The sequence below is a fragment of the Nilaparvata lugens genome, chromosome 1 (genome assembly GCF_014356525.2).
Source record: "Nilaparvata lugens isolate BPH chromosome 1, ASM1435652v1, whole genome shotgun sequence".
Taxonomy (NCBI): Eukaryota; Metazoa; Arthropoda; class Insecta; order Hemiptera; family Delphacidae; genus Nilaparvata; species Nilaparvata lugens.
In genome coordinates this window covers 73,714,452-73,724,853 of record NC_052504.1, presented here as the reverse complement: position 1 = coordinate 73,724,853, position 10,402 = coordinate 73,714,452, and positions in this window count along the sequence as shown.

The following is a 10,402-nucleotide window of genomic DNA, read 5'->3' as shown; positions in this document are numbered from 1 at the left end:
TGTATATAGGGTCTATAGTGAGGTCCACATTATAATGACAGTGGATAAAGATAGAAGAATAGCGATACTGATTCTCTGCATTAATTCATTATATTTCTACACTGTCAAAAACGTAATTGGCATCGTTGTGGACCTAGAAAAGGATACTACCACCGGCTTTGTCAAATGATAAACTAGGATAGCAAAACCAAAGTTGATCAAATACTGTCATTATAACGTGGACCGCACTATAGACGTTGACATCCAGATTGGCCAAATTTCAAGTGTGCTAAAACAGCTGATCAAAAAACTTTTCTTCATTTGTGTTTATTATTCAATAATTACTGTAAAACATTTATAAGAATATCATCTTATTGTCATTTGAAAGAATAAAGAAGTATAAACTCAACCTCCCACATAATTGAACTTAATCTTTTAGGTTATTTTAAACAAATCAGAATAAAAAATAAAAATACTTCGACAATTTCCTGATATTCAGATTACCTTAGATTTGCTAGAGCTATGACCTTCCACTTTTGCTTTCAGAACTGCTTAATAAACAATTATTCTCATATATATTGTTTATTTCTCTGTGTGGCGAAAAATAGTGTTCGCACCACAGGCAAAAATGTTTTTCCAGCTCTCAATCTTTACTAGTCCTCGGCCTATGGCCTTGGACTTGAAAACCGATTTTGAGCCGGAAAAGTCTCATTTTCGGCCCTAGGTGCGAAATATACTATTGCATCCTATTTGATAGTGCATGAAAATTGCATTCAATGAGGAATGCAATTTATAGTCCACACAGCAGCTGCTGATTTTTTACCAAGTTACATTGAGATATTGAATTGCATGCGTTATGGCATGCAATTGCAATTTATAATCCACTTGACAGCTGATTTATGATGAATAATTCTATAGTCTGATTTTCACTCCAATATTGGCATATGAAGGAGGCTCCTTTTTCCTTTTATATTATCCTTGAATTGCAAAATTTCCAAAAACCTTGTATATACGTCAATGTGCAATTTAAAAAGGAACATACCTGTCAAATTTCATGAGAATCTATTACCGCGTTTCACCGTAAATGTGCAACATATAAACATTAAGAGAAATGCCAAACCATTGACTTGAATCTTAGAACTCACTTCGCTCAGTCAACTATACTAAGATGCTATCTATACTCATGAAGCAATCTATTGGTCAGAGTACTATAATAGTTTATTGTTTTATTCCTAGGCTAGGATCTATCCATATGAATTCAAAAATATAAATTCTTTCAAATTATAAATATTAATAATTATTATTGATTCGATAATAATAAATAATAACTGAATTAATAATTTTGATAAAACCTTTATTATTTTTCTAACACCGCTCTGTAAACGATTTATTTCAAAAGTGTGTGCCAAAAACTGTGAACCAGATTCGATATTCATTCAATGGGAGCGGGTCACCGCCAACCTGTCTACCCGACAACTAGTCTCCTCGCAATTTTGATCACAGGCATCAGTAAATCCCCTGGCAAAATATACCATTGCCGTCAACTAGTCTCCCCGACAGTAAATCCCCTACTAGAATGAAGGAGCCTAGCTGTCGGCGACAACTAAGCTCCTCACACGCTCAGGACAACTAGTCTCCCCGACAGTAAATCCCCTGCTCGATAGGCCTATGAGGGGTTTGGTTGTCGTGATCGTACTCGCTTCCCGACAGCTACCTTAGTACAATCATATATATATATATATATAAACTTACTGTTTCACACATTCTATGTTCTGAACAAAGCTCAGGCTAGAGCTACTAGAGGACTGTAATTTACTATTTATATAATCAAATACAAACAAGGAGCAAAATTTAATCTTCAATTTGAGCCAGGTTATTTGTACAGTTAAACTCTGCATTAATGAACAATAAAAAAGAGCAAAAACTCACCAGATTTAATCCAATTTTGTCTACTTGCCCTTCGAAGCCTTTATTAGGTGTTTTGGTCAGATTCAAGGTGGGAAGAAATCTGGGAAAAGAAAGGTTTGCTTCGGGCTGCCTTTTCGCGTTGATTCTGTGTTCAACTTGCAGGTCAATGTTCGAACAAAGCTCAAACTGATTCTTTATGAATTCAAATCCGATTCAAATTAATTCAATTCAACACTATTTACGCTGTTATATTCATAATTCACACACACGACACTTAAACAATCATTTACAAGAAATTTTCGATCGAAATTACATTCAAAATACAAATTCGGTCTTGCAACAAGACAACAGGCTGACAAGACAAACCAAAATGGACGAAACAAGAACAACTGAACGACTGACGAAACAAAAAACTGAAAGTTAGGATGACAAGGCAAACAGCTGGACGATCGACACTGGTGCCAACAAGCCTGCTATTGGCAGAACTGTAGTCAGGGATTTGGCGCTACAATTCGAATGCTCTGGCCAAACCATACCCCCGCCTCTGAAAAACTATTTTTCAGCCAAGTTACAAAACTGAAAAAACCAAAGAAAGGAAAAAATCCAGACATGCCAAAAAGAACAAAAAACACCAACACCAAAAAACAACACAAAGAAAAATGCAACAAGCACAACAACTATTGAGTTGGGAGTGGATACAATTTTGTTACTGGTCTTTTATAAATACCAGTTTTTAGGCGAACACTCGCCACTCGAACCTCGCTGTCACTTCCCGGAAACACTTGCTCAATGACACCCAGTGGCCACTGCAAGAGAGGTGTGTTTGGTTGGTCTACTACCACAACCATTCCCACACTGATAGAAGTGGGTGATTTCAACCATTTTTTACGACTTTGAAGTTCGTGCAGGTACTCTCTTCTCCATCGGTTACAGAACGATTGAATAAGTTGACCAATCAATTCATACCTGGTGAGACGATTCACAGGGACACTTTCCTCATCCCGCATGGGAAACGATTTCAATGGTGTTAGAGTCAAAAAGTGCGCTGGGGTTAAAGCCAGCGGTTCACACGGATCCTCACTCAGTACACACAGTGGGCGGGAATTCAGGACACCTTCAATCTGCACCAATACAGTGTTCAGTTCCTCATAGGTGAGAAGTTGATTGCCAATTACTCGGAACAGATGCAACTTTACAGATTTGACATTTGCCTCCCACAGACCTCCAAAATGCGGTGAACCAGGGGGAATGAATTTCCATTCAATTTTGTGTTCGGCGAGTTGACTAGTCAATGTGGTTTGAAACTCGGACGAGTTCAAAAGTTGAGATATTTTTCGCAACTGTTCCTTGGCACCTCGACGGGGTCCACGACGTGACAAAAAACGACAAAACGCAGCTAAAAACATGGGCGTTGATAGATCCGATACCAACTCAATATGTACTGCCTTTGTTGCCATACACACAAACAGACAAATGTAGGCTTTCAAAATACAAGGATTACGACGTCTCGTCATAGTAATACGCAAAGGACCAGCGTAATCCACACCACAATTTTCAAATGGTTTGCATTTTGACACTCGACAAGCAGGCAGGTCACCCATTTTTATAATTGGATTATTACTAGGTCGAACACGGAAACAACGATTACACTTAAAAACACAAATACGAATAATAGAGCGAGCAGACAGTATCCAGAATTTCTGTCTGATCAAGGACAACAATAACGAAGGTCCAGCATGACAGTTCTTCTTGTGATGATAATCAATCAACATCGATACGAAAGCATCAGATTTTGGTAAGATCATCTGATGACAAGTCTCAAATTCCAGTCCAGCATGAGACAAACGACCGCCGACGCGAATCACACCTTTATCAATGAATGGAGACAGGCGACGAGGCGCATAGAACAATCTTCTCCCTTCTCCAATTGCACAAATTCAGATGAAAAATGTATCTTCTGTACCACTTTACATAGATACCTCTCAGCAACATCGAAGTCTGATTCTTCTGATTGGGGTAAGATTCGTAAGAATTTGAGAACAAGAATTACAATTCTCAAAAGACGACCATAATCCGAACAACGACCAATCAATGAATATATTGCATTGCTGTTACAATCAGGAGATTTTGTGACTGTCAACACTGACGGTTTTTTTGCCTCCGGTGGATCCACAATCTCTTCCATTTGAGTTCAGACGGGCCAATCGCATTCGTCCTCTGCTATCCATGATGGACCTGAGAGTCACAACGGAAAGTTCACAAGCTCAACTGGTGATAAACCTCTAGACAAACAGTCCGCGGGATTTTCAATTCCGGCAACATGCATCCACTCCTGTATACAAGAATCCTGTATTTTTGCGACGCGATTACCAACAAAAGTTTGCCATTTCGCAGATGGAGCATCAATCCAACACAAGGTGACTGTCGAATCAGAGAGTGCAACAATACGAGACACATGACAACGTTCACTAATAATAGTGACTACTGAATTCATGAGTTCAACAAGAGGCCAACAAGAGTGCCACACACAACTCCAAACGAGGTATTGAAACAACTTTAGATGGTGCTACCTTGGACTTTGAACACAATAATACAACTCTTGGCTCCTCGCTCTCCTTCTGCGACTTCACATAGATAACTGCACCATAACCAGACAATGATGCGTCACAAAAACCAATCAAACTGATGTGAGAATCCTGAAACAAACCAATGTGACGTGGAACAGCAAATTTCAATAATAGAGGCAACTCTTTTTGACAATTCTCCCAAAGAGTGCAGATAGACTCAGGCGGCTTCTTGTCCCAATCCACTCCTAATTTCCACAGTTTCTGGACAAGACATTTTAGAAATAATGTAAATGGTGACAAGAGACCAAGTGGATCATAGATACGAGCCATCACTGACAGAATAGAACGCTTAGTAGCGACGACCTCACCACACTTGACAGAAAACTGAAACAGATCAGTACTAGGTTGCCAATTCAATCCCAAGATAGCCAAGGAGTTGTCTGCTTCGAAATCCTTGTACGAAAACGATTTCTCTTCCTCCGAGAATTTCTCCAACATTGATGGTGAATTTGAAGTTCACTTTGTGAGCGAGAAACCTCCTCCCTCAACAGCTGCTTGGACTGACGATACAGCTCCGCGGCCTCTGACTCTGTGGTGACAGATGTGACTGAGTCGTCCATGAACATGTCTCTTGGTATTCTCGCCTTGGCTGCTGGAAAACGATTTCCATCCTCCTCTACAAGCTGTTGTTTGGTGCAAAGCGCCAAATATGGAGAGCTTGAAACACCAAAAACAACACAATTTAGCTGATAAATTTCGATCGGATCCTCCGGCGAAAATCTCCACAATACACGCTGATAACGACAGCAGGAATCCTCCACTAATATCTGTCAATACATTTGTTTAATGTCGGCAGTTAGTGCGATTGGGAACAAATGAAAATTAACTAACAAAACAAAAATGTCAGTCTGCAATTTGGGACCAGCATGAAGAACCTGGTTCAATGACAAACCTGATGATGTTCTGGAACCGGCATCAAATACAATTCGGATGGGCGTGGTAGTGCTGCTTGCTTTCACGATGGCGTGATGCGGTATGTAGTAGCCACCTCGGTCTGTCTGATCTGCTACAAACGACATGTGACCCTGACGTAGGTAATCGATCAATATTTCATGATATGAAATACGAGTATTGCTGTCAAGCTCTAGTCGTCCCTCCAAAGTCAGCAGTCTGCGTTCGGCGACAGCATACGAATCTCCCAAGCTGCTGGGCGGCTCCGCAAATGACAAGGCAACAACAAAACGACCAGAATTCACACGATGTACAGACTTCCGAAAATTTACCTCACACTCCAACTCTTCCGGTTTCAGTTGACAGCTTGGTACAGCTGGAGAAATGTTTATTGACTTTTGTGCAGACCGTGATCTTGTAATTGGCGGAACTCTATTTCCTCATAAGAAATGCCACAAAGTATCCTGGGTATCTCCAGACCATCTCACTGAAAATCAGATTGACCACTTTGCTGTTAGTAGAAAATTCAGAAGGTGTCTCACTGATGTACGAAATAAGAGAGGGGCAGATGCAAATAGTGATCATCATTTAATGGTAGCTACGTTTGCTATGAAGATAATGGCTGCAGGGAGAAATTTGTGAGTCCCAGAATGCGATTTGATGAAGCAAAGCTGAGGAATGAGCATGTGAAAACCCAGTTTGCTCTTGAAGTCAAAAACCGCTTTGATGTTTTGATGCAGGAGAATGATGAGAGAAGTGTTGACAGTCTATGGATGAATGTTAGAGAAGCTTACCTAGAAACAAGCAAATCTGTTCTAGGTAAGAGAGATCACCAGAAGAAGGACTGGATGTCTGAACAAACATGGGATCTTATACAGCTCAGAAAAGTTAAGAAAGCCAACATCAATACGAGCAAAACTAGGTTGCAGAAAAAACAGGCCCAGGATGAGTACTCAAGAACAGAGAAGGAGGTGAAAAAGTGTGTCAGAAGGGATCACCGAAAGTATGTAGATGATATGGCAGCTAGGGCAGAGCAAGCAGCAAGGATAGGTGACAGCAAAGAGTTGTACAGAATCACAAGAGCTTTATCCAAGAGATCCTATCGAAATGATGGCCCAGTAAAGAGTAAGGAAGGGCAATTGCTGACTAGTAAGGATGAGCAACTTGAAAGATGGAGAGAACACTTCATGGAAATCTTCAATAGGCAAAATGAGATAGAGGATCATGAAGAAATAGAGCACAGAGATGGGCCAGTGGTCACAGACATAGAATGGGAAGTGCCAACAAAAGATGAGGTGAAGAAGGCTATAAGTGAGATGAAAAATGGAAAAGCTCCTGGCTCAGACAATATCTCACCAGATGTTTTAAAAGTTGATGTAGAGACGAGTGCTGATATCTTGTATCCCCTAATCACCAAAATTTGGGAAGAAGAAAGAGTTCCTGCAGAATGGAAGACAGGTACTATAATGAAGATACCCAAGAAAGGTTGCTCTACAGATTGTGTAAACTGGAGAGGGGTAACACTGCTCTCAGTGCCTAGTAAAGTGCTAGCAAGAGTAATCCTAAACAGGATAAAGGATTCTGTTGAAAGGAAAATACGGAGAGAACAAGCTGGTTTTAGGAAGCACCGTAGCTGTGTAGATTTAATAAACACACTGAGGATAATTTTAGAGCAAAGTGTTGAATGGCAGAGCACTGTTTACCTGGCTTTCATCGATTTCGAAAGAGCTTTTGACTCAGTTAACAGAAGAGTGATGTGGAGTACACTGATTAATTATGGCATCCCACAGAAGATGGTGAGCATTCTGAGAAATATGTATGAGGATTGTGAGTGCCGTGTCCTCCATGCAGGAAGTTTGAGTGAACCCCTACCTGTCACTTCTGGAGTCCGTCAAGGATGTGTGTTGTCTCCCACGTTATTCTTGCTGGTTTTGGACAGTGTGATGAGAAGAGCTGGTGGAGGTAGGAGAAGAGGGATACCTTGGGGCCTAAGAGGGCGGCTAGAGGATCTGGACTTTGCTGATGATATATGTCTACTGGCACAGCGCTTTACTGACATGCAAGAAAAGCTGAGAAATATTTCAAATGAGGCAATAAAGGCCGGCTTGCAGATAAATGCTAGAAAGACAAAGGAAATGAGAGTAAATGCAAGAACAGACATGCCTTTGAAAATGGGCGACTCCAATATCGAGCTGGTAGAGTCCTTTTTATACTTGGGTAGTATGGTCACTGTAGAAGGAGGAGCTGATCAAGATGTAAAGAGTCGAATCAAGAAAGCAAACGGAGCTTTTATACAATTGAGGCCAATTTGGGCAAATAAAAATATATCCAAAGCCACAAAGATTCGACTCTTTAATAGCAATGTAAAATCAGTCCTCTTATATGGATGTGAAACCTGGAAGGTGACTACAGTGACCTCAAAAATGTTACAAGTATTTGTAAATAGATGTTTGCGTCGCATAATGGGCATCAGATGGCCAGAGGTTATCAGCAACGAAGCACTATGGGAGTCTACCTGTCAGGATCCAATCCAAATGCAGATAAAAAGAAGGAAATGGAGATGAATTGGCACACGTTGCGCAAGGAAGAAGGTGCCATTGAAAAAGACGCATTGGACTGGAATCCTCAAGGACACCGTGCAAGAGGACGCCCAAAAATCACGTGGAAGCGTACCATCCAGACAGAAATTGGGAAAGCCGGCAAATCGTGGTTGGAGGTGAAGGCGTTAGCACGCGACAGAGTTGGATGGAGGACATTCTCGGAAGCCCTATGCTCCTCAAGGAGCGACAGGAACTAAGTCAAAGTAAGTCAAGCTTGGTACAGGGCACGATTCCAACTCCCAAAAACGTTCCACAAAACTATCCAACGATGGACTACTAACGAATGGACTACAGATGGCTGTAAAACAATTCGACACATTCGTTGTTGAAGTGAGAATCGGCGCTCTCCCCATCAGAATGTGACCAAAGACACTATTAACAGTCATCAATTCGTGCGATTCACCTATACTAGGACTCCCACGTAGCAAGTGAGGAACTAACTCTGCACCAATGATGCCATCTATTCTACTAGGAAGGTAGAATTTGTCGTCAGCCAGTGTGAGATGTTCAAGATGATGAAGTTTGGATCTGTCGATTTCACAAGAAGGCAACTTGTCGATGATTCTATCTACCACTATGGCATCCATCGAAAACTTGATGGTAGGATCCAACTTCGACTGAATCGACACACAAGTACGACCTCGAACTTCACTAGTACCACCACCGAATCCACGAACAACGGTTTTCATGGGCTGGAATGGTAGTCTCAAACGCCGACACAATTTGGCTGTAACAAAATGACACTGACTCCCGGTGTCAATCAAGAAACGAACATCACAAAGCTGATCATTACAGTCTCGAACATGTGCAGTGACGGTCGACAACACAACGGTCGAATTTTCTACATCGTTGGATGTAGAACAACAACTAATAGGTGATGTGCCACCTGCCTTGGAGTTCGACGAGGACGCAACACCTTCATTGGAACTTGATCTGGAAAAGTGCAATAACGAATGATGAGATTCTCGACATTGAGCACACTGAGTTTTACTACAACAATCTCTACTCAAATGATCCACATCAAGACAACGAAAACAACGAAACTTTCCTTAATCAAACAATAACGATCCCAAGGAGTCATTTTCAAGAAACTAGCACAATCTACTAACCGATGACCCAGTTTTGAGCACTTCAGACAATGGGCTTTTTACTAGATGCATCGTTAGATGAATCATTAGATTGATCATTAGATTGAACCACGAACACCTATGATTTATTATCCTTTTTGTGCCTCATATTAAACGATTCAGTCTGTTTCTCATCAGAAGGAAGAGTCTTAATTTGCTTTTCAATGAATTTGACATAATCGGTATAGGTTGGCATAGCCTTGTCACAGACGGCTGATTCAAAATTTCTACGAGAACTTGGATCCAGCAATCTCAAGCCATGATAGAGGAATATCGAGTCTGACGAATCAGTGTGTTGCAATCTCTTCACTGCATTGATTGAACTGCAAAACCCATCCAAAATCGCAATACAACCTGCCCTTGATTCTGATTTTATTGGACGAAATTCAAAAATTTGTTTAAAATAGGCATCAACTTGCGCCCGTGGATCGTTATAGCGGGTCAATAATGCCTGCCAAATCATTTGATAATTGTTAGTCAATGGTGGCAAATGACGACAAATATTTGCTGCTTGTCCAGTAAGTCTACTTACAAGATATTGGACCTTCTGCTGATCGTTCAAACTCTTGTTGTCATGTACCAATGCCTTAAATAGTTCATAAAACACCGACCATTGAGTCTGGTTCCCATCAAATTTTGGAAGGTGGATTTTAGGCAACACCGACTCGGACACGACCAGCTGTGCACTAGCTGCTGAAGCTGCCGAAGATTGAGCAATAGCATCAGTCGCCTCTCTCTGTTTGAGAGTGTTAGCCGCTACTTCAATATACTGAAACAGATCTAGATGTGAGTCGTTGAATGCTACAACATAGTCTATATTCAACTCAAGTTCCAACTCATTAACCACTAATTCTGTCTTTTCATAATCTGAAATGGTCTGAGACACCCGAGGATACAAGACTAAAAATTGCTCAGCAACTATTAGATCAGAGACATTTTTAGACAGTTCATAAATTCTTTGCAATTGGGCATACAATTGTTCCAGTTTAGCGCGATGCACCCTGATTGTTTCTGTAATTTTCTCCATCTTGAACTCATACACAAAACAATTCAGCCCCGACAATACAAAACAACAGACAATAAAACAAGAATGAGTTCAAAAACTAGATGAAAGGAAGAATCACGACTAGTAAGTTATCAAAGTTAAACTTTGATTATCAATTCACAAGATAAGTTACTGCTGAGAACAAAACTATATGATTAGATAATGTTCTTCCAACAACTCACAAACAAACGATAACTTGTTGAATTGAACAAACAAAATCATGCT